The sequence below is a fragment of the Dermacentor albipictus genome, chromosome 8 (assembly GCF_038994185.2).
Source record: "Dermacentor albipictus isolate Rhodes 1998 colony chromosome 8, USDA_Dalb.pri_finalv2, whole genome shotgun sequence".
NCBI lineage: Eukaryota > Metazoa > Arthropoda > Arachnida > Ixodida > Ixodidae > Dermacentor > Dermacentor albipictus.
The window spans coordinates 48,511,565-48,532,485 of record NC_091828.1 but is presented as its reverse complement, the minus strand read 5'-3'; the positions used below and the strand labels follow the sequence as shown (position 1 = coordinate 48,532,485).

Genomic DNA, 20,921 nt, shown 5'->3' with positions numbered 1-20,921 from the left:
ACTAGCGGACATCAAAAGTTCTGCCACGTCGATAGTCGTCAGGTGATGTCTCCCTATATAAAGTGATGTCCCAAACACACTTGTCTTGATTTCCCATTCCTTCTCGAAATCATGAATCTTGAAAGCAAGACTCTCGAGATGCGAGAAAGACTGCATCACCTCTCACATGGAAGCGGCGTCGTCAGCTCCAATGAATCTGTTGCAGACGGCAATGCTTTTCAAAGAACGACTACGTTTTACTACTGAAAGCAACGTATGGCGATGCTACGAGCTCGCGTTGAATTCAGTCGCTGTGATGCAGTGATGCTCGGTCAGTAGACGTTGAACAAGATCCAGAGGATTTGATCTGCGCAAGTCTTCGTCTGAGCCATACAGGAGATGCCCGCAGGTGCTTACCTTAACGACGGCAATAAGGGCATCGCCCCTGGTCTTTCCCCGCCTGTCTTCCCGAAGCTCCAGGCAGGCGTCTGGAAGGATTTGGTTTAAGCCACGACGGTGCTCCAGTAGGCGACAGCTCGCTCCAGCCGTCTTCATATTTCGTTGCCGGATGGATCTGTCGCTTCGGCTGCCCCAGTATTGTTACTACGGACCATGGCCGCCAGTTTGAGTCCGAAATATTCAGAACACTGAAGCGTATCCTCGGTGTTCGGCTCGTCCGCACAACGGCATACCAACCCTCAGCAAATTGAATGTTCGAACGACTGCACCGACAGTTGAAGGCTGCACTCATCGCTCGCAATGCACGAACTTCGTGCGTTGACTAGCTTCCCCTCGGGATGCTCGGAATTCGCTCGTCGATTAAAGAAGACCCCAGGTGCACTGCAGCTCAAACGGTTTATGGCACCGCCCTTCGCCTGCCCGGCGAATTCTTCGCCCCGGCTCCTGCCCCCGACTTGTCACCGCCTGTCTACATCGAGCAGCTTCGGCGCCTGCGTCAATGTCTGCGACCAACGCCCACACAACCGTCCAACTACGATGTCTTCGTAAGCAGAGACCTTGCTTCATCAAGTCACGTCTTTGTGCGACGCGAATACATCCGGCCATCTCTTACGGCACCGTACGGACGCCCTTTCAAGTTGTTTGGGCGTACTGACGAGACCTCCACTGTGACAGTAAACGGCCGCACTGACGTTGTGGCGATGGACCGCGTAAAACCTACGCGGTCCCGATTGCGACACCAGCACCGTGGACGCCGCAACGCGTCTTGCGCCAGCGTTGCGCAAGACGCGCGAAATAAAGACAGGTTGCACCTCTGCGTTCGTTGCGTGCTGACGTGCGTTCCGCTGCTCGTATATATGCGGCTGTCTATGAGCATCGTATATCGCGACCACTATACTGTTTATCAGCGCTTCATGGGATCGCTGGTGAAGTGTTGCTCTACTATATGTACTTCCTCCAACGGTCTGCACTGGATAGGAACAGGCATTGTAATTTTAACATCCATATACAGCAATGGGGCCAACATGGGTCGCACACACGCCACCGGTAGCGTGTGTGCACAGTGGTATACGCTCTGTACCGTTGCCGCGACGGTCTCCGGCAAAAGTCTTATTGGCGCATGATTGCTAAGCTGCTGCAATACGTACGTGTGGCACGCTGGTTAGGTAATGCAGATAAACCGGCTGGTAGTGGTAGTGGTAGTATCCCTAAGATAGTGAAATGCCGGGTCGAACCGCTGCGATGGTGCAGTTCGCCATTAAGGGGCCCACATACACAGCTTCACTGGTGATACTTCTTCAGAGAGTGGAAGGGAACTGAGTGTTTTTTTTGCATTGATTCTGCTTTCAGGAAGAGAGAATGCTATAAATGGAATGTTACTCCTTCTTGTCTCGTATATTTAAATATGGGTTTAAATAAAGTCTATATCTCATTCGTTCGCAAGAGTAGCTGTAAGTGGGGAAATGCTCACTAGCTCGCTCGCTCGCTGGCGCGCGCGCGCGCGCGCGCACACACACACACACACACACACACACACACACACACACACACACACACACACACACACACACACACACACACACACACACACACACACACACACACACACACACACACACACACACACACGTTCGTAAACACTCAGACAAACGTACACACACATGAACATGACACGTCTTGGCCCGCATTCACATTTACACGCGCCCACGCATGCACACACGCCCAAAAATGTCCACACGCACATGGAACTGCACGCATACGCGTGTTTGTGTTTTTTCATCCACTTTCATTTCCGTTAATTCAACGTGTCTTTATTTCATTTATTAGGCACAAGTAATTCCCCTATGTTGTCTTTGGTGTGAGTGTTTCTTCGCTTCATATGCTATGACTAATAAAAATCGGGCACCTCGGTTAACCACCTGTCGTCTCGTTTATCAAATAATGAGGGTCTCGAATTCGGCAACATTGATGCCTTCAGGTAGCATGTGTGTGTTTATTGATCGGTTGCTTTCACCCAAAAAGATTACGTTCTCGTGACACCTGCGGCAGAAAGGATGTCCCACATCCGCCGCCAAGGTCTGACGGGTGACGCTGGCTAACACTCGCAGGGTTCTACTAGGAAACAAATACCCAAGAAAATGGATGGGAAAACGGCGCCGCGGTAGCTCAATTGGTAGAGCATCGCACGCGAAATGCGAAGGTTGTGGGATTGTTCCCTACTTGCGGCAAGTTGTTTCTTCATCGACATTCATTTCCATTATATTATCGTTTCTTTTTTCATTTATTAAGCACAAGTAATTCCGCCTATATTCTCGTTGGTTTCAGTGTGTGTTGGCTTCTGATGATATGAATAATAAAAATAAGGTACCTCGGTTTATCACATAACGAGGCTATAGTGAACTAGAATATTTGGATAGTGGAAAGAGTGGCGGTCAGCGCGTGAGGCACTTCATGTTAACACTGCCAGGTCGCGGCGCCTAACCGAGACGAGAGAAAGGCTTCGAGGTTGTCAAAGTAAACAGGCAAGTGAGAAGGTGTGGTGGTTTTGAACGAGACCGGATCCACTTCAATTACAGGCTTGCACGAGAAGTAAGCTGCCGACTTGCTGGTCGCGCTGTTGTTTTAGGGGGCGCATGGGCGCTCAGGAGGCCAGAGTACGCAGTAATGAAGACGGTCCCTTAAGGGAACTTCAATATAGCATCGCGGTCAATAACAGGAAAATGTGGAAAGCAAGAAAGAGAGCTCGCCATGCAATAGGCTACATAAACATGCAGGGCGGCCGAAGAAAGGAAAAGTGGGCAGAGATTGAGGAGCAGTTAAATAGAGAACACGAATGGTTGTATGTTGTTACGGAAACGCACCTTATGGAAGAGCTGCCAGTGATTGATAATTAAGTTTGGGAAGGGTGCAACAGCACTAAGTCAGAAAGAAAGGGAGGGGGAGTCGGAATGCTCATCCATGCTCAAACCAAGATGTCGGCCAGTGCGAAGTTCTTAGCGATGAATTTTCCTGCGAAGGCCTCGGCCCTGTGCTCCGAGCAGCTGCGCACTATTCCATCTTGACCATGCCTGCCACTGAAGATACAGGCGGGAGTCATGGTTAATTCTGTGAGGCGGAGACTCTTGTTAGCACCATGCGCGAGTCACTTGAAGTTGTCGTTGGACAGCACTACTCCCTTGACATTAACTCTGACTCGTTTGAGGTTGGAGGCCACCCCTCTCACCAGTTCGGCATGTATATCCCGATTCTCTTGTTCTGTGAGAAGTGAATTGAAATTGAGGTCTATGTTTACATCAGTAAGTGTGGCCGGAGCTCTTATACATACCGCCTAGGCGGAGAACAGACTGCGATCGAAGAATTCGCAGTTAACCAACAGCGACGTTATGTGAGCGCAGCCACCGACCGTTTCTAGAGCTGAGATAACTGGCTGCAAACCGACCTCGCGATTGCACTGAAAATTGGTCGCTTTGATGGTTGCGCTTCTGATTTGTGGGCACTGCTGCAACAATTCTGCGTTGCGCATTGAAGATCCGTGGATGACCACTCGGTCGCTCAGTCCTTTCTCCTGAATGGTGGTGCACACCCTGTCCGGCCGGTAGATTCCGGGGCAAGGAGGGAACGACTACTGAATTCAGAGCGTCCGTTTCCCCCACTGCGCCGAAGAAGGCGTGGCACTCAGCTTCGCCGAAGCCCCGCAAGTCGATGCAGAGCTTGCTGAGCGGCAAGTTCGGTCTCCGCAGTGCTCCGAGCCCGTGCTCCATGCATTGCGCGGCTTTGGGATCAGGACGCTGGACACTACGGTAGCAGAATGAGGCACGGCATTCGCAGAACGTCGAAGGTAACCTCAAGGTGCGCAGTGTGGCGCTCCGAAAGACCACTTCGGCGATGGGGCTGACCGCACCCACCCTGGCAAACACATAGAAAACACGCATCAGCTGAAGAACAATTGAACTAAACGGGGAAACAAAATGAGCAAAAACAATAAACTCCAGGACTACCCTAAAAACTCACTTTACATGCTCAAATTGGTGTCCCTTCATGCGTAGAACAGTCGATGCCAACGCCATCCGTAAATGACGTTCAAGGAAGCCACCATGCTTTAGGTCTGCGAACCCGTACGTAACAACCAGTTGCGATTGACAGCGACGACTGGTCATACAAGCCCTTCATACAGTACATACTGGACATAGAAGACTCGCAGTGAGCCACGGCGCGTTGTTAACAGTGTACTGCCGAAAGACTACAGTTTCTATAGTCTCGTTTTTCTCCATGAACAGTACACATGTTAAACAGGTGATTCAACCTGTTCTCGAAGTTTGTGGAAGACGATATTTTCCTGGGCGAGTTGGGGCTGAAGAAGGCGTGTAGGGACTGCGGGGTATAGCGAAAATATTTGATCAATGTCAACTCTAAGTTGCATTGCCTGCCAAACATTTGTCAGTATTCACGATCATCTTCATCGTTGTCATAATAACCACCGCCGTCGTCATCATCGCATTTCCAGTGGCACTTGCATTTACACTCTTTCGCGATGGGCCTGCAAAAGAGGTAGCTCGCCAAGGACGACATTACCGTCAAAAACAAATCTCACTGTAACGCTAAGGTGTTATACGATACTTTGGACCGTACAAGGTTAAGATGTAGCGACCATCCGTCACTTCGCCGTGCCTCGCCGGGTAGGTCATTGCTCCCTGCTCTCTCTTGAAACTTAGGTGGCTGCCCTACTGGGGCGCCGCCACTGCCCCCCCCCACCCCCTCTCGATGAACCAGTTTTTACTTTTGTGCTAAGACAGCCGACTTTCCGTTCTCAACCCGTAAAAACGTGTATTTCTGGCATTCGCTGACAACGAAAGTTCCGAGAGGACTGTTGCGAAATGTCTGAATGCTCTAGCGTCAAGCCATAATACAATGTCAGCTATACTTACAATTCTGGTGCCATCACAACGATGTCCGCATTCAGTTCCTCCAAAGAAATCATCTTGCAGAACGCATTGATGAGTGTCTATTTTCGCAGGGCTGAGTCTTCTTTCGCAAGGTAGCTGGCGAAGAGTGCGTTGGAGGCTTCATCGCGGTAGCCGAACACGCTTTGTCCGACGCGCAGTTCAGTGATAGTTTTGTTTCTTATGAGAGGATCGATGAGCGAACTCGCTGCACTAGCGGACATCAAAAGTTCTGCCACGTCGATAGTCGTCAGGTGATGCCTGCCTAGATCAAGTTACGTCCGAAACACACTTGTCTTGTTTCCCCATTCCTTCTTGAAATCATGAACCTTGAAAGCAAGACTCTCGAGATGCGAGAAAGGCTTGGTCACCTGGCACATGAAAGCTGCGTCGTCAGCTCCGATGAATCTGCTGCAGACGGCAACGGTTTTGAAAGAACGACTACGTTTTACTACTGAAAGCAACGTATGGCGATGCTTTGAGCTCGCATTGAATTCAGTCGCTGTAATGCAGCGATGCTCGGCCAGCAGACGTTCAACAAGATCCAGAGGATTCGATCTGCGCAAGTCTTCGTCTGACACATGCAGGAGATGCACGCAGGTGCTTACCTTGACGACAGCAATGAGGGCATCACCCCTGGTGTTTCCTCGCCTGTCTTCCCGAAGCTCCAGGCAGGCGTCTAGAAGGATTTGGTTTAAGCCACGACGGTGCTCCAGTAGGCGATAGCTCACTCCGGCCGTCTTCATATTTGCTTGCTTGCTTCATGAAGTCACGTCTTTGTGCGACGCGAAGACATCCGGCCATCTCTTACGGCACCGTACGAAGGCCCTTTCAAGGTGTTTGGGCGTACCGAAGAGACCTTCACTTCACGTCGTAGCGATGGGCCGCGTAAAACCTGCGCGGTCCCGATTGCGACACCAGCACCGTGGACGCCGCAACGCGTCTTGCGCCAGCGTTGTGCAAGACGCGAGAAATAAAGACAGGTTGCACCTCTGCGTTCGTTGCGTGCTGACGTGCGTTCCGCCGCTCGTATATATGCGGCTGTCTATGAGCGTCGTATATCGCGACCACTATACTGTTTAGCAAAGCTTCATGGTATCGCCGGTGAAGTGTTGCTCTCCTATAGCGATTTCCTCCAACGGTATCTTCACTGGATAGGAACAGGGATTGTAATTTTAACATCCATATACAGCAATGGGACCAACATGGGTCGCACACCGTAGCGTGTGTGTACAGCCATATACGCTCTGTACCGTTGCCGCGACGGTCTCCGGCAGAAGTCTTGTTGGCGCATGATTGTTAAGCTGCTGCAGTACGCACGAGTGGCACGCGGGTTAGGTTGTGCACATAAACCGGCTGGTCGTTGGCGGAGACGCTAGCGGCAATAGTAAATGCTTGTTCAATCAATGCACCGGTGGGAAACTGTGAGGTATCTGAATAATTAAATGAATTGAAGTATGTGTGCCTACTCGCACGTAGCGTCAAGCGTAGAAAAAACGGAGACTCGTAGCGTTGCATCAGCACCCTCAAGCGCTGCTGAATAGAACGACGCGTGAGAGCTGTTATCTGTTATCCACTTAACGGTAGACTATTGTTACCACAAAACTAATGATTTGCAAGGCAGATAAGGTCATTTGTTATTCCTGTTGTGTCATACACACGCGGAAAGGAGGAAAGGGGGTTAACCGAGGGGCGCGAGTTATCGTAAGAACTTATAAGAGGAAAGGGGGTTAACCAAGGGGCTCGAGTTTTTCATTCATCATAAGAACTTATGATATGTATATTGAAAAACCCGGACTCCATAGTTAACTCCCTTGCCTCTTGTTCATTAGATAAGGCGTCGCGAATCCGGCAACGTTGATGCCTTCAGGTAGCATGTGTGGGTTTTCTGACCAGTTGCCTTCACCCGGAAAGACCACGTACTTGTGACGCCTGCGGCAGAAGGGATGTTCCACACCCGCCGCCAGCGTTCGTGGTTGGTGGCGTTGGCGAAGACTCCCAAGTAGGGTGCCTCGATGCCAGCGCCGCTTTTCAGGGTGGGGACAGCCTTTGAACCGCCCGGCGCCGCAGCTCTAGCCTTTCAGCGCCATGTTGGTTCTTTCGCGCCGGCTGTCGTGCTGAACGGGCGCATGCTCGATTTGCTTTCTTTGCGGCGTTGTGATGCGAGAGCTCGCGTTTTGTGTAGTCCCTTGTGATGTTCGTGCCTGTTAACGAAACATGAAGGGCTGTTGTATCGCTTTGTGCACTGGATCGAGTGCGATAGAGCAGCGGGTATTTCGTTTCCCGCGTGACGTTTAACGAAGAAATGGGCAGCGCAAATAAAACGTCACAACTGTGCACCGACGGACAAAACGAAGATATGCGAGGTAAGATAAGGATCATGATTTTGTCAAGAATAATGTCCCTTTGTAATCCTTTTCATTTTCACAGAGAAGCTGTGTGTATTTGCTGGCGTGCCTTTTGTAGTGATTATAAGGCAGCAGTATGGTGTGATCGCCGTGTTTGACTTGTTGCAACGGCATAGGTTTGTTCTAGACGTGTGTCAACTGATCTTCTTTTTCTTTGTAGCTTGAAGTGTTGGGGCGCTTGTAAACTCGTTTCGTTTTTGAGTTCGTGTAATGATATCTTTGTGAGCATGAGAGGTTTGTTTGTTGGTTGACTCGAGTGTGTGCGAGCCAAGTGCCTTAAAATTTCGTTTGCCGGCACGCCTCTCAATAACATTCTGCTCGTCATTTTTTTGTTTATTACAGCTCCACTTTGAGCGTATCAATTTGAATGAAATCGTCAGGATGGACGACGGCTCCCCAAGTGGAATGCGTTGCCTATTCGACTACAGGCGCTTGTAAACGTTTATAGTATGGATTTTTATATTTTGGCATTGTGCAAAGTCTTCTAAAAGATGCAGTCATGTGTCGTGTGCGTTCTTGTTTATTTGCTTCTCCTACCAATTCTTGAATATAGTACATGGTTCTTGTGCAGATTTATAGCTTTTATTTTCCATCGACTACACTCGCTTAAGCTTCGCTCATGGAAAGTGCATACGTTAAGTGCATTGCTCGTTATAAAGACTTTTTTACAAAACTTCCACGTGGGTTTGCGCGATGGAAGCGTATATTTGCTTACTCTATTTCATTAACTGAATATTGAATTTTAAGGTCAAAAGTGCTGCGAAATATTGTCAGCAAGGGTTCTTGTTTACAATCCCATGGCATGCACTCATTGCCAGTTCCTCGGCAAGTTCTGTGTGTAGCTTCCGCTTTCAGGCGCGGTCCTCCATTTTTACCATCAATTCGTGTTTTAGATACTGAGGCTGCATAAGCTTCGAAGCTCAAGCTAGGTTCTTTTTAGATGTACATGATAAGACATATATGCTGATGTGTATACTATGTGTTGTCAGCCTTCTCGAGAGCAAACGTTTTCGAGGCAAGGCGGAATGCACTGCAAGGTATTCCGTGCTTCAAGCTATGACACTTCACGTAGACCTGATATATACGTACTTGTGCACGAAAATGCTTCTTCCTGGTATGCTAATCTAATAAGCCTGCTCAAGCTTTTCCTGCATAACAGTATGAAATGAACTTGGTCTGTACATTGTAAAAATAACATGCTCTTTATGGGCGGACAAATACTTGGGGACACCACCATTTGTATACCTGATATATACATTTTAGGGAAGTTTCCTTCTCATCCTAATACCTTAGTAGCAATTTTATGAAAGCCTCCATGTCAGCCAGCACTGCCCACGATCCTTGATTATGCAAAATACTATTGGAAAACTTGAGCGATTTGTATCCACACCTCTCCTCATTTATCTGCGATGGCTTAACACTCCTGAAAAACCAGCTAAGTGTTGTGCTTGCAAGACTGCAGCAGGTACGAGCCTGCAGTAGCACAACCACAATTTAACCAGATAAGCTCGCTGAGAGCTTATAATGTGAATAATTAGTGCTTACTTTCGTAAATGAATTGTGTTTGATTGTTGAGAACTGTTCTCGGTGCATTTTTTCTTCTTCAGTAGGCACCTGAACTGGTATCCCGCCACGTCTCCTAAATTTTCTACTTTCATAAATTATTAAAAGAGCTTCAAGCTTAAAATTTCATCCAAATGTCATCATCATCATCATCATCAGCCTGGTTACGCCCACTGCAGGGCAAAGGCCTCTCCCATACTTCAACTACCCCGGTCATGTACTGGCCATGTGGCCATGCTGTCCCTGCAAACTTCTTAATCTCATACGCCCACCTAACTTTCTGCCGTCCCCTGCTATGCTTCCCGCCCCTTGCAATCCATTCCGTAACCCGTAATGACCATCGGCTATCTTCCCTCCTCATTACATGTCCTGCCCATGCCCACTTCTTTTTCTTGATTTCAACTAAGATGTCATTAACTCGCGTTTGTTCACTCACCCAATCTGCTCTTTTCTTATCCCTTAACAGGTGATTCAACCTGTTCTCGAAGTTTATAGAAGACGATATTTTCCTGGGCGAGTTGGGGCTGAAGAAGGCGTGTAGGGACTGCGGGGTTTTTGACAATGGCGCTGCAGCGAAAATATTTGATCAATGTCAACTCTAAGTTGCATTGCCTGCCAAACATTTGTCAGTATTCACGATCATCTTCATCGTTGTCATAATAACCACAGCCGTCATCATCATCGCATTTCCAGTGGCACTTGCATTTACACTATTACTTTCGCGATGGGCCTGCAAAAGAGGTAGCTCGCCAAGGACGACATTGCCGTCAAAAACAAATCTCACTGTAACGCTAAGGTGTTATACGATACTTTGGACCGTACAAGGTTAAGATGTAGCGACCATCCGTCACTTCGCCGTGCCTCGCCGGGTAGGTCATTGCTCCCTGCTCTCTCTTGAAACTTAGGTGGCTGCCCTACTGGGGCGCCGCCACTGCCCCCCCCCCACCCCCTCTCGATGAACCAGTTTTTACTTTTGTGCTAAGACAGCCGACTTTCCGTTCTCAACCCGTAAAAACGTGTATTTCTGGCATTCGCTGACAACGAAAGTTGCGAGAGGACTGTTGCGAAATGTCTGAATGCTCTAGCGTCAAGCCATAATACAATGTCAGCTATACTTACAATACTGGTGCCATCACAACGATGTCCGCATTCAGTTCCTCCAAAGAAATCATCTTGCAGAACGCATTGATGAGTGTCTATTTTCGCAGGGCTGAGTCTTCTTTCGCAAGGTAGCTGGCGAAGAGTGCGTTGGAGGCTTCATCGCGGTAGCCGAACACGCTTTGTCCGACGCGCAGTTCAGTGATAGTTTTGTTTCTTATGAGAGGATCGATGAGCGAACTCGCTGCACTAGCGGACATCAAAAGTTCTGCCACGTCGATAGTCGTCAGGTGATGCCTGCCTAGATCAAGTTATGTCCGAAACACACTTGTCTTGTTTCCCCATTCCTTCTTGAAATCATGAACCTTGAAAGCAAGACTCTCGAGATGCGAGAAAGGCTTGGTCACCTGGCACATGAAAGCTGCGTCGTCAGCTCCGATGAATCTGCTGCAGACGGCAACGGTTTTGAAAGAACGACTACGTTTTACTACTGAAAGCAACGTATGGCGATGCTTTGAGCTCGCATTGAATTCAGTCGCTGTAATGCAGCGATGCTCGGCCAGCAGACGTTCAACAAGATCCAGAGGATTCGATCTGCGCAAGTCTTCGTCTGACACATGCAGGAGATGCACGCAGGTGCTTACCTTGACGACAGCAATGAGGGCATCACCCCTGGTGTTTCCTCGCCTGTCTTCCCGAAGCTCCAGGCAGGCGTCTAGAAGGATTTGGTTTAAGCCACGACGGTGCTCCAGTAGGCGATAGCTCACTCCGGCCGTCTTCATATTTGCTTGCTTGCTTCATGAAGTCACGTCTTTGTGCGACGCGAAGACATCCGGCCATCTCTTACGGCACCGTACGAAGGCCCTTTCAAGGTGTTTGGGCGTACCGAAGAGACCTTCACTTCACGTCGTAGCGATGGGCCGCGTAAAACCTGCGCGGTCCCGATTGCGACACCAGCACCGTGGACGCCGCAACGCGTCTTGCGCCAGCGTTGCGCAAGACGCGAGAAATAAAGACAGGTTGCACCTCTGCGGTCGTTGCGTGCTGACGTGCGTTCCGCCGCTCGTATATATGCGGCTGTCTATGAGCGTCGTATATCGCGACCACTATACTGTTTAGCAACGCTTCATGGTATCGCCGGTGAAGTGTTGCTCTCCTATAGCGATTTCCTCCAACGGTATCTTCACTGGATAGGAACAGGGATTGTAATTTTAACATCCATATACAGCAATGGGGCCAACATGGGTCGCACACCGTAGCGTGTGTGTACAGCCATATACGCTCTGTACCGTTGCCGCGACGGTCTCCGGCAGAAGTCTTGTTGGCGCATGATTGTTAAGCTGCTGCAGTACGCACGAGTGGCACGCGGGTTAGGTTGTGCACATAAACCGGCTGGTCGCTGGCGGAGACGCTAGCGGCAATAGTAAATGCTTGTTCAATCAATGCACCGGTGGGAAACTGTGAGGTATCTGAATAATTAAATGAATTGAAGTATGTGTGCCTACTCGCACGTAGCGTCAAGCGTAGAAAAAACGGAGACTCGTAGCGTTGCATCAGCACCCTCAAGCGCTGTTGAATAGAACGACGCGTGAGAGCTGTTATCTGTTATCCACTTAACGGTAGACCATTGTTACCACAAAACTAATGATTTGCAAGGCAGATAAGGTCATTTGTTATTCCTGTTGTGTCATACACACGCGGAAAGGAGGAAAGGGGGTTAACCGAGGGGCGCGAGTTATCGTAAGAACTTATAAGAGGAAAGGGGGTTAACCAAGGGGCTCGAGTTTTTCATTCATCTTAAGAACTTATGATATGTATATTGAAAAACCCGGACTCCTTAGTTAACTCCATTGCCTCTTGTTCATTAGATAACGCGTCGCGAATCCGGCAACGTTGATGCCTTCAGGTAGCATGTGTGGGTTTTCTGACCAGTTGCCTTCACACAGAAAGACCACGTACTTGTGACGCCTGTGCCAGAAGGGATGTTCCACACCCGCCGCCAGCGTTCGTGGTTGGTGGCGTTGGCGAAGACTCCCAAGTAGGGTGCCTCGATGCCAGCGCCGCTTTTCAGGGTGGGGACAGCCTTTGAACGGCCCGCCGCCGCAGCTCTAGCCTTTCAGCGCCATGTTGGTTCTTTCGCGCCGGCTGTCGTGCTGAACGGGCGCACGCTCGATTTGCTTTCTTTGCGGCGTTGTGATGCGAGAGCTCGCGTTTTGTGTAGTCCCTTGTGATGTTCGTGCCTGTTAACGAAACATGAAGGGCTGTTGTATCGCTTTGTGCACTGGATCGAGCGCGAAAGAGCAGCGGGTATTTCGTTTCCCGCGTGACGTTGAACAAAGAAATGGGCAGCGCAAGTAAAACGTCACAACTGTGCACCAACGGACAAAACGAAGATATGCGAGGTAAGGATCATGATTTGGTCAAGAATAATGTCCCTTTGTAATCCTTTTCATTTTCACAGAGAAGCTGTGTGTATTTGCTGGCGTGCCTTTTGTAGTGATTATAAGGCAGCAGTATGGTGTGATCGCCGTGTTTGACTTGTTGCAACGGCATAGGTTTGTTCTAGACGTGTGTCAACTGATCTTCTTTTTCTTTGTAGCTTGAAGTGTTGGGGCGCTTGTAAACTCGTTTCGTTTTTGAGTTCGTGTAATGATATCTTTGTGAGCATGAGAGGTTTGTTTGTTGGTTGACTCGAGTGTGTGCGAGCCAAGTGCCTTACAATTTCGTTTGCCGGCACACCTCTCAATAACATACTGCTCGTCGTTTTTTTCTTTATTACAGCTCCACTTTGAGCGGATCAAATTGAATGAAATCATCATGATGAACGACGGCTCCTGAAGTGGAATGCGTTGCCTATTCGACTACAGGCGCGTGTAAACGTTTATATGATGGATTTTTCTATTTTGGCATTGTGCAAAGTCTTCTAAAAGATGCAGTCATGTGTCGTGTGCGGTTTTGTTTATTTGCATCTCCTGCCAATTCGTGAATACAGTGCATGGTTCTTGCGCAAATTTATAGCTTTTATTTTCCATAGACTACACTTGCTTAAGCTTCGCTCATGGAATGTGCATACGTAAAGTGCATTGCTCGTTATAAAGACTTTTTACAAAACTTCCACGTGGGTTTGCGCGATGGAAGCGTATATTTGCTTACTCTATTTCATTGACTGAATATTGAATCTTTAGGTCAAAAGTACTGCACAATATTGTCAGCAAGGGTTCTTCTTTACAATCCCATGGCATGCACTCATTGCCACTTCCTCGGCAAGTTCTGTGAGTCGCTTCCGCTTTTAGGCGCGGTCCTCCATTTTTCACCATCAATTCGTGTTTTAGATACTGAGGCTGCATAAGCTTCGAAGCTCAGGCTAGGTTCTTTTTAGATGTACATGATAAGACATATATGCTGATGTGTATACTGTGTTGTCAGCCTTCTCGAGAGAAAACGTTTTCGAGGCAAGGTGGAATGCACTGCAAGGTATTCCGTGTTTCAAGCTATGAAACTTCACGTAGACCTGATATATACGTACTTGTGCACGAAAATGCTTCTTCCTAGTATTGTAATGCATAAGCCTGCTGAAGCTTTTGCTGCATAGCAGTATGAAATGAACTTGGTCTGCACATTGCAAAAATAGCATGCTCTTTATGGGCGAACAAATACTTGGGGACACCAGTATTTGTATACCTGATACATACATTTCAGGGAAGTTTCCTTCTCACCCTAATACCTTAGTAGCAATTTTATGAAAGCCTCCATGCCAGCCAACACTGCCCACGATCCTTGATGATGCAAAATACTATTGGAAAACTTGAGCGATTTGTATCCACACCTCTCCGCATTCATCTGCGATGGCTTAACACTCCTGAAAAACTAGCTGAGTGTTATGTTTGCAAGACTGTAGCAGGTACGAACCTGCAGTAGGACAACCACATTTTAACCAGACAAGCTCGCTGAGAGCTTATAATGTGAATAATTAGTGCTTACTTTCGTAAATGAATTGTGTTTGATTGTTGAAAACTGTTTTCAGTGCATTTTTTCTTCTTCAGTAGGCAACTGAACTGCTATAGAACCACTCACGCCACGTCTCCTATATTTCCTCCTTTCATACATATGACGGGAAAGTCATAACAACGTTACTATTAAAAGGGCTTCAAACTTAAAATGTCATCCAAGCGTACAATTCCAGTAATACTTGTGGGACGTTTGCGAGGGAAATGTGTAAATGCAAGAGGGGGTAAGCGCGGGAACAAATCAGACCTCCTTCAAGTTGCGATACTCATGAAAAGTGTTGAACAACCTCTTTTAAAAAGCGAGAAATTTATGCAAGCAAACTGCTTACCAGATGGTAAAGCAGAAACTCTGCATTGAAATCACGGCAGTATCGCCCTTAGCACGCCCACCTCCGATTCTTTCTGTCCGGTGGTTAATCTGCAGCCGCCACACGCCCAGCGCCTCCGTATTGGAAGGCCTCCAGCGCTATACAAATGCATTCGCCCCGTACGGTCTTTCGATATTTGGAAGAGCGGAAGCCTGTAACGTATTTTTGGCAACCAAAGTTTTCTATGTGTTTCAGCTGCTTCACTGTGCAAGACTTTACGCTGAACGTTCTCACAGGATTTTTTCAACATTTATATGGTCTTGCAGTTTTGAACCTATGAGACGAGATAATTTTTTTCACCAGTGAGGCTTCGGGTTGGTGCAGTTGTATGTGCGGCAGTTACTCTCGCGCTTTCTCTTTTTTTTTTCGAGAAAGCTCTCATCCGGTATTACGAGCCTTGTAGATTACCGTGGTTCATGTTCTGCCAGAATTGGTGGTGTCTTCGAATTTTCTTTCCAGACCTCCTTTATGAGGGCGCATGCGTGAGGTTTATTTTTGTATTGTTCTCATGACTTCGTTCTTCAAAAAATAATTTATTCGCTGTGTCACGAAAAATATATTTAGAAAGATTTCATATCGGTGTTGTTCCCGCAGCCGTTTTATCTATCAATGTACGTCAGATCACCAGGACGGGATGTACTTGCAAGAGTGCGCAAAATGCCAGTTCCCGTGTCTACAAAAACTTCTTTTTACAGATTACACACTGGAACCCTGCCAGTTAAAACGGGGATGGCTTCGGAAAAAGAATATTTTCGTTTCAATTAACTGTCGCCTTTGTAATCTGCTTGAAACAATTGAACATTTTTTTATTGATTGTAAAGGTGCCATTTTATTCTGGGATGCACTCCGAAAAAATTACAAAAAAATTTGATCCAGATTCTCTCAGTATCCGATATCTTGTTGTTCCGTGTGATGAGATAGCAATCGATATATTTTTACTGACTTGCCTGCATAGCCTATGAAAAACTCGAATGCGAGACCGAAATGCCGAAAAATGATTTCCTCAAGATCGCATTTGCTGAAATGATTACGCACTTAAGGGACATTTACGGTAAGAATGGCAGCTGCATTGGTATCCACTTTTGATTAGGTATTTAACTTCTTCTTTGAACTTTTTGCTGTGACGGAGGAAGTTGCTTTGTGTGACGTTTTCTTTGTATGTACTTCTCGTTGACCTGTGATTGCGTGCGCCCACCTAGTGCTCATATTATTGTAAATTGTTCCTGTACATGCATGATTTCATTCATCGTAATAAATACCATCTTTAAAAAAGAAAGCGCTGGCATGGCTCAGTGGTAGAGTAGCTGACCCCCGTCCAGCAAACCCGGTTTTGATCACGGAAAAAACATTTTTTTTTGTTTCTCATTCGCGGTGATAGCTGCGGCGGACAATGGACACAGGAGGCGGCGGCACGCACCGTCGCCAGCCGAAACGGCAATTGCAATGAGCCCGCAACACCTTACGCTGAAAAAGTGCATCTATCCTAACAGCTTCATGTCTTTGATGCATCTGCTTGTGGAACTTGTGGTGTGATCAATTATAGTTTATAAATGAGCCCACGGATGTTCTAATTTGTGATCCTAATAATACTTAACCTGTTGACATGCACTGTAGTTAGGCGGACATCAATGTTATGGACAGTAGCAATATTTATTTAAGTAACATGCTGCTTAAGCACCCTAGAACAAACAGTCAATTTGCCTATGTTCTTGCGTCTTATCTTTTACTATTCTGTCCCAACAGAGCCTGCGCCAAGCACGTCTCGACCCATTCAGCTGACCCAGCTATGCGACGTAGTCAGCACGATCCAGTAAGCACGACCCAGCCAGCCATGGCTCAAGGTGCGTTCAGAATTGGTGTGCGGCTAATTGCTGACCTTCTTGTATCTGCTGTATCTTATGTGTTACTGTTCTGTCCCAGCAGAGTCTGCACCGAGCATATCTTAGTCCTCATCACAGGAGCCCCCATGTACACCAGGAAGAAAGGGCCGGAACCGAATTCGCAAGGCTTTTACACCACGAACAAAAAAGGGGAACGCGGAAGTATTTGGATGATATATCAAGTATACGGAGGACTGTGTCAAGACTGAATCCACCAGCACGGTTATTCGCCGAGCCGTCTAGTTACCTCAACAAATAATTTATAGAAATTTTTCGTGTTCAGATGCACCTGCAACCCCTGAACAAGCACGGGCGACGCTGGCCGAAAGAGTTCTGTCAGTTTGTCCTTAACCGTAAGGGTGTTCTTTTAACTCAACTTAAGGCACTTCCGCTGACTAACCTTGACAGAGCGACTGAAGGGGCTCCTAGCTCCACGAGTGCTGCTTTTACAGAAGGTCTCTCTAAAAGTAGTGAATGAGCAGCTGATATGTGTTTGAGTCAAACATAGTTTACTATGTGTGTGGATATTTCATACACACATTCCTCAAGAAAAGGCAGTGCAGCTGATGCCGCAGGTGATCGCTGCAACACGGCAGCCCGACAGATATCGGGGAAGAATACATGGTAGCTCTTCCGCAGCTTGATTGATCCCGCTAAATCGCTAGGAGAAACACGGAAACATTTACAACGCGCTCTACACAATTTTCAGAGTACAACAACAAAGCTGGCAGAGACCTCAAGGGACAAGTATCTCTGCACCAAACAGAACCCTCGAGGTCAGGAATATCTCTATGCAGGCAGAGATAATCCAGAGATGTACCAGCTATTCCAACTCTACGACCTCAAGACACCCTTAGCCAAAATGAAGAGAGACACTGTGCCCGGTTGGGACAAGGTCATAGTGAAACTGCTGGCCAAAGTCCCGGATAGAGCGTATGAAGCCCTTCTTGACTACATTAATGCCATATGGAAAAGGGAGACTCCCATTCCCCTCGATTGGAAAACATCCCTGGTTACTTTCATTCCTAAAGCAGGAAAGGAAATTAATACGGACAAGCTGAGACCTATCGCACTCACATCATGTGTGGGCAAACAAAAGGAGACGATGGTGCGAGATAGGCTCTCAGAATATTTGGAACAGCGTAACATTTTTGCAGACACCATGTTCGGCTTCCGCCGACGCAAGTCGGCACAAGACATATTATTACAGCTCAATCATGACATACTACAGCCAACGGAGCACCCTCACAACGACAAAGTTGTCCTGGCCTTAGATCTTAAGGGAGCTTTCGACAACGTTAAACACAGCACTATCTTAGCACACCTCCGTGAGACCCACTGTGGCATAAACACACTCAAGTATATCAAGGATTTCTTGACGGATCGAGCCGCATTCGTCAGAATCCAAGACACTGAATATGGACCTTACGAAATGGGTACATAGGGGGACGCCACAAGGCGCTGTGCTTTCCCCGCTGTTATTTAACCTTGGAATGGCGCATCTTCCGGCCCAGCTAAACGGTATTGAAGGCGTGCGGTAGGCGCTGTACGCCGACGATATCACCATCTGGGCCACAGCGGGAAACATAGGGCATATGGAGGAAAATCTTCAAGCAGCCTCCCACGTAGTGGATGGCTACGCAGAGCGCTGTGGACTCCAGTGTGCACCAAACAAGTCAATATTTGTGCACCTTAGACCATCACCTAAGGACATTACACAAATACGTCTCTCTTTGGCTAGTGATCCCATACACGGTGCCAAGGAGCTCCGAATTCTCGGACTCTTTATTCACAATCAAAGACGAGTCGACACAACACTACAAAAGCTCTGCAAGGTTGGGGAGCAATTAAGCAGGCCGAATGGTCCGGCGTGTCTCCAACAAAATAGGGGGATTACGAAGCAGGAACGCTATGCGGCTAGCTCATGTTTTCGTAACCAGCCGAATTCTATATTCAGTCCCCTACCTGCATCTGCGGAAACATGATGAAGCCAAACTCGAGGTTATCGTCCGCAAAGTGATGAAGAGGGCCCTCGACCTCCCTGTCGCAACTTCGAACGCGAGACTTCTCACTTAAGGAGTAGTGAACACCTTTCAGGAGCTCATGGAAGCCCACCTTACCAGCCAATACACACGTCTAGCTGAGACAAAGTCGGGACAGCATTTGCTGGAGCCAGCGCAACTTTTTTCTCTTAACGTCTATTTGAATATCGTCTACACCCATTTGCTCTCTGATCCAAACCGCTCTCTTTCTGTCTCTTAAAGTTATGTCTAGCATTCTTCGTTCCATCACTCTTTGCGCAGTACTCAGTTTGTTCTCAAGTTTCTTTGTCAGTCTGCAAGTCTCTGCCCCATATGTCAGCACCAGTAAAATGCACTGATTGTATACCTTTCTTTTCAATGATAACGTTAAGCTTCCAGTCAGGAGCTGACGATGTCTGCCGTATACGATCCAACCCATTTTTATTCTTCTCTGAATTTTCTTCTCATGGTCAGGGTTCCCTGTGATCAGTTGACCTAGGTAAACGTACTCCTTCACAGGCTAGAGGCCGACTGGCGATGTTGAATTCTTGATCCCTTGCCCGGTTGTTCATCATTTTCTTTGTCTACATTTCTTTTAAATATCTCTCCGTGGCCTAAGGTCAAACCTGCAATGCCACACTTAGCAGCAGAAGGCGGGGGTTTCGGAGGCTCCACAGCGATTGCATTCTAGTTTGCAATCATTGCAAAGCAGAAGTTAGTTTTACCGGCTATGGTAAACATGACGGCCTCGTTGAGTTTTATGGGGGTTTCTGCCTTAATTTCTAACACTTGCTTGATAACGCTTGAATCCATGCATTTAGAATAGTGAACAGAACATTTTGATTTAAGCTTATGTTGTTCTATAAGAGCCATGGAAATATGTCTAAGACTTCCATATGTCTCAAAGTCGAGGTATCGAAGAATTAATTTCTTCCATTTTTTTCATTTCAGAATTTCAGGGCGAGCTTTGGCATAAATCCTTACCGCGGCAGAAAAGGGAAAGGAAAGGACGTTATCGTAGTAACAAAAAAAAAAGACCTCGCCTTGATGCAGGGGTCAGTGGAATACGACTGGAATGTGTGTTTATCTGTTTTTCATGGTATTGTAGAAATTGCTGAACCTGTTTGTTTTGTTACAGAGCCAATGTTTTTTTCTTTCATTAAGGATGTGCGAATAAAAATGTTTGAGTGTGAATCCAATGCGAATAAAATAGTGCAAAAACGAATCTACTCATTTTCGAATAAGTTATAACACCCCGCATTATGAAGCACGTTTTATGGAAAGCGCAAGCGTTGCATTAATAATAATAATAATAATACTTTTATTGCAAATAATCAAATCAGTACATTCATACAGGCCTGCCAAAGCCTTTGAAGGCTTGAGTGGCAGTGCCTGGCAGGCAGCAAAACCATACACGGTACATTGATATACTAGTTGTAAGCAGCGAAATCAAGTATACAACACAAAAAAAGGTTATGAGAATGTATACAGTGTCTATGAAAAGAAATTTCATTGAGCATAATGAAACACAGAAGTACAGCAATGCGTGTGAAAAAATTACCGTGAGAGGATGCATAACCATATACCAGACTGACCATCATGGTGCAAAGGAATGGCACAACCACATGTACAAAACACAAACAGTAACGGTAAAAAAAGGAACAAGTACGCCTTTACGAACAGACACGCCTTAGCAGTCTCTTTAACTTATATTTCGTTTTTGCACAAAATGTACTGTGCGGTAATTTATTGAAGTAGGTGGGCACATAATGGGCCCGAGCTCTAGTGCCGTACCTTGTGGAACAACGTGGCCTCCAAAAGGGGTCCCTGGGCCTTAAGCATCGGGAAGCTGTGTATGGAACTAGGAATTGACTGCACCAGAAGTGTTTCAAAATAACCGTTTGCATTAAAAGATCATTGAAATTCGGCATCGAAAGTACTTTGAAGCGGTCTGTGTCAGCATTCAGGTTCATATCATAAGATATGTTTTTTAAGAGGAACCATTAGGAACCATAACGAGGTTGTTCATATACTCGGGGCTATTTGGTGCCTACGTGGTTTTTAAAAGACACGCTTGTGGGCCCGTTAGCGTCCGTGAATCGTACATTTTAGGCCGAACCATAAATACCCATAGATTGTAGCAATGACAGTGCGAAGAAAACAAAATCTGTCAAGTTGGAACGTTCGTGGAAAATGGT

General features: G+C 47.1%; 1 long non-coding RNA gene across 2 annotated transcripts in view; it reads left to right on the top strand.

Moving 5' to 3' along the window:
* Positions 1–19,948, top strand: part of LOC139048430 (uncharacterized) — a 42,703-nt gene extending 22,755 nt beyond the window's left edge. Inside the window, exons 2-3 of one of the 2 annotated variants that reach the window (XR_011507697.1) lie at positions 16,566–16,663; positions 19,675–19,948. This is a non-coding gene — a long non-coding RNA (uncharacterized lncRNA). Of the gene's footprint in view, positions 1–16,565; positions 16,664–16,745; positions 16,855–19,674 lie in introns of those variants that run through there. The other variant, XR_011507698.1, reaches the window with a different exon arrangement.
* Positions 19,949–20,921: the final 973 nt, after the last annotated feature.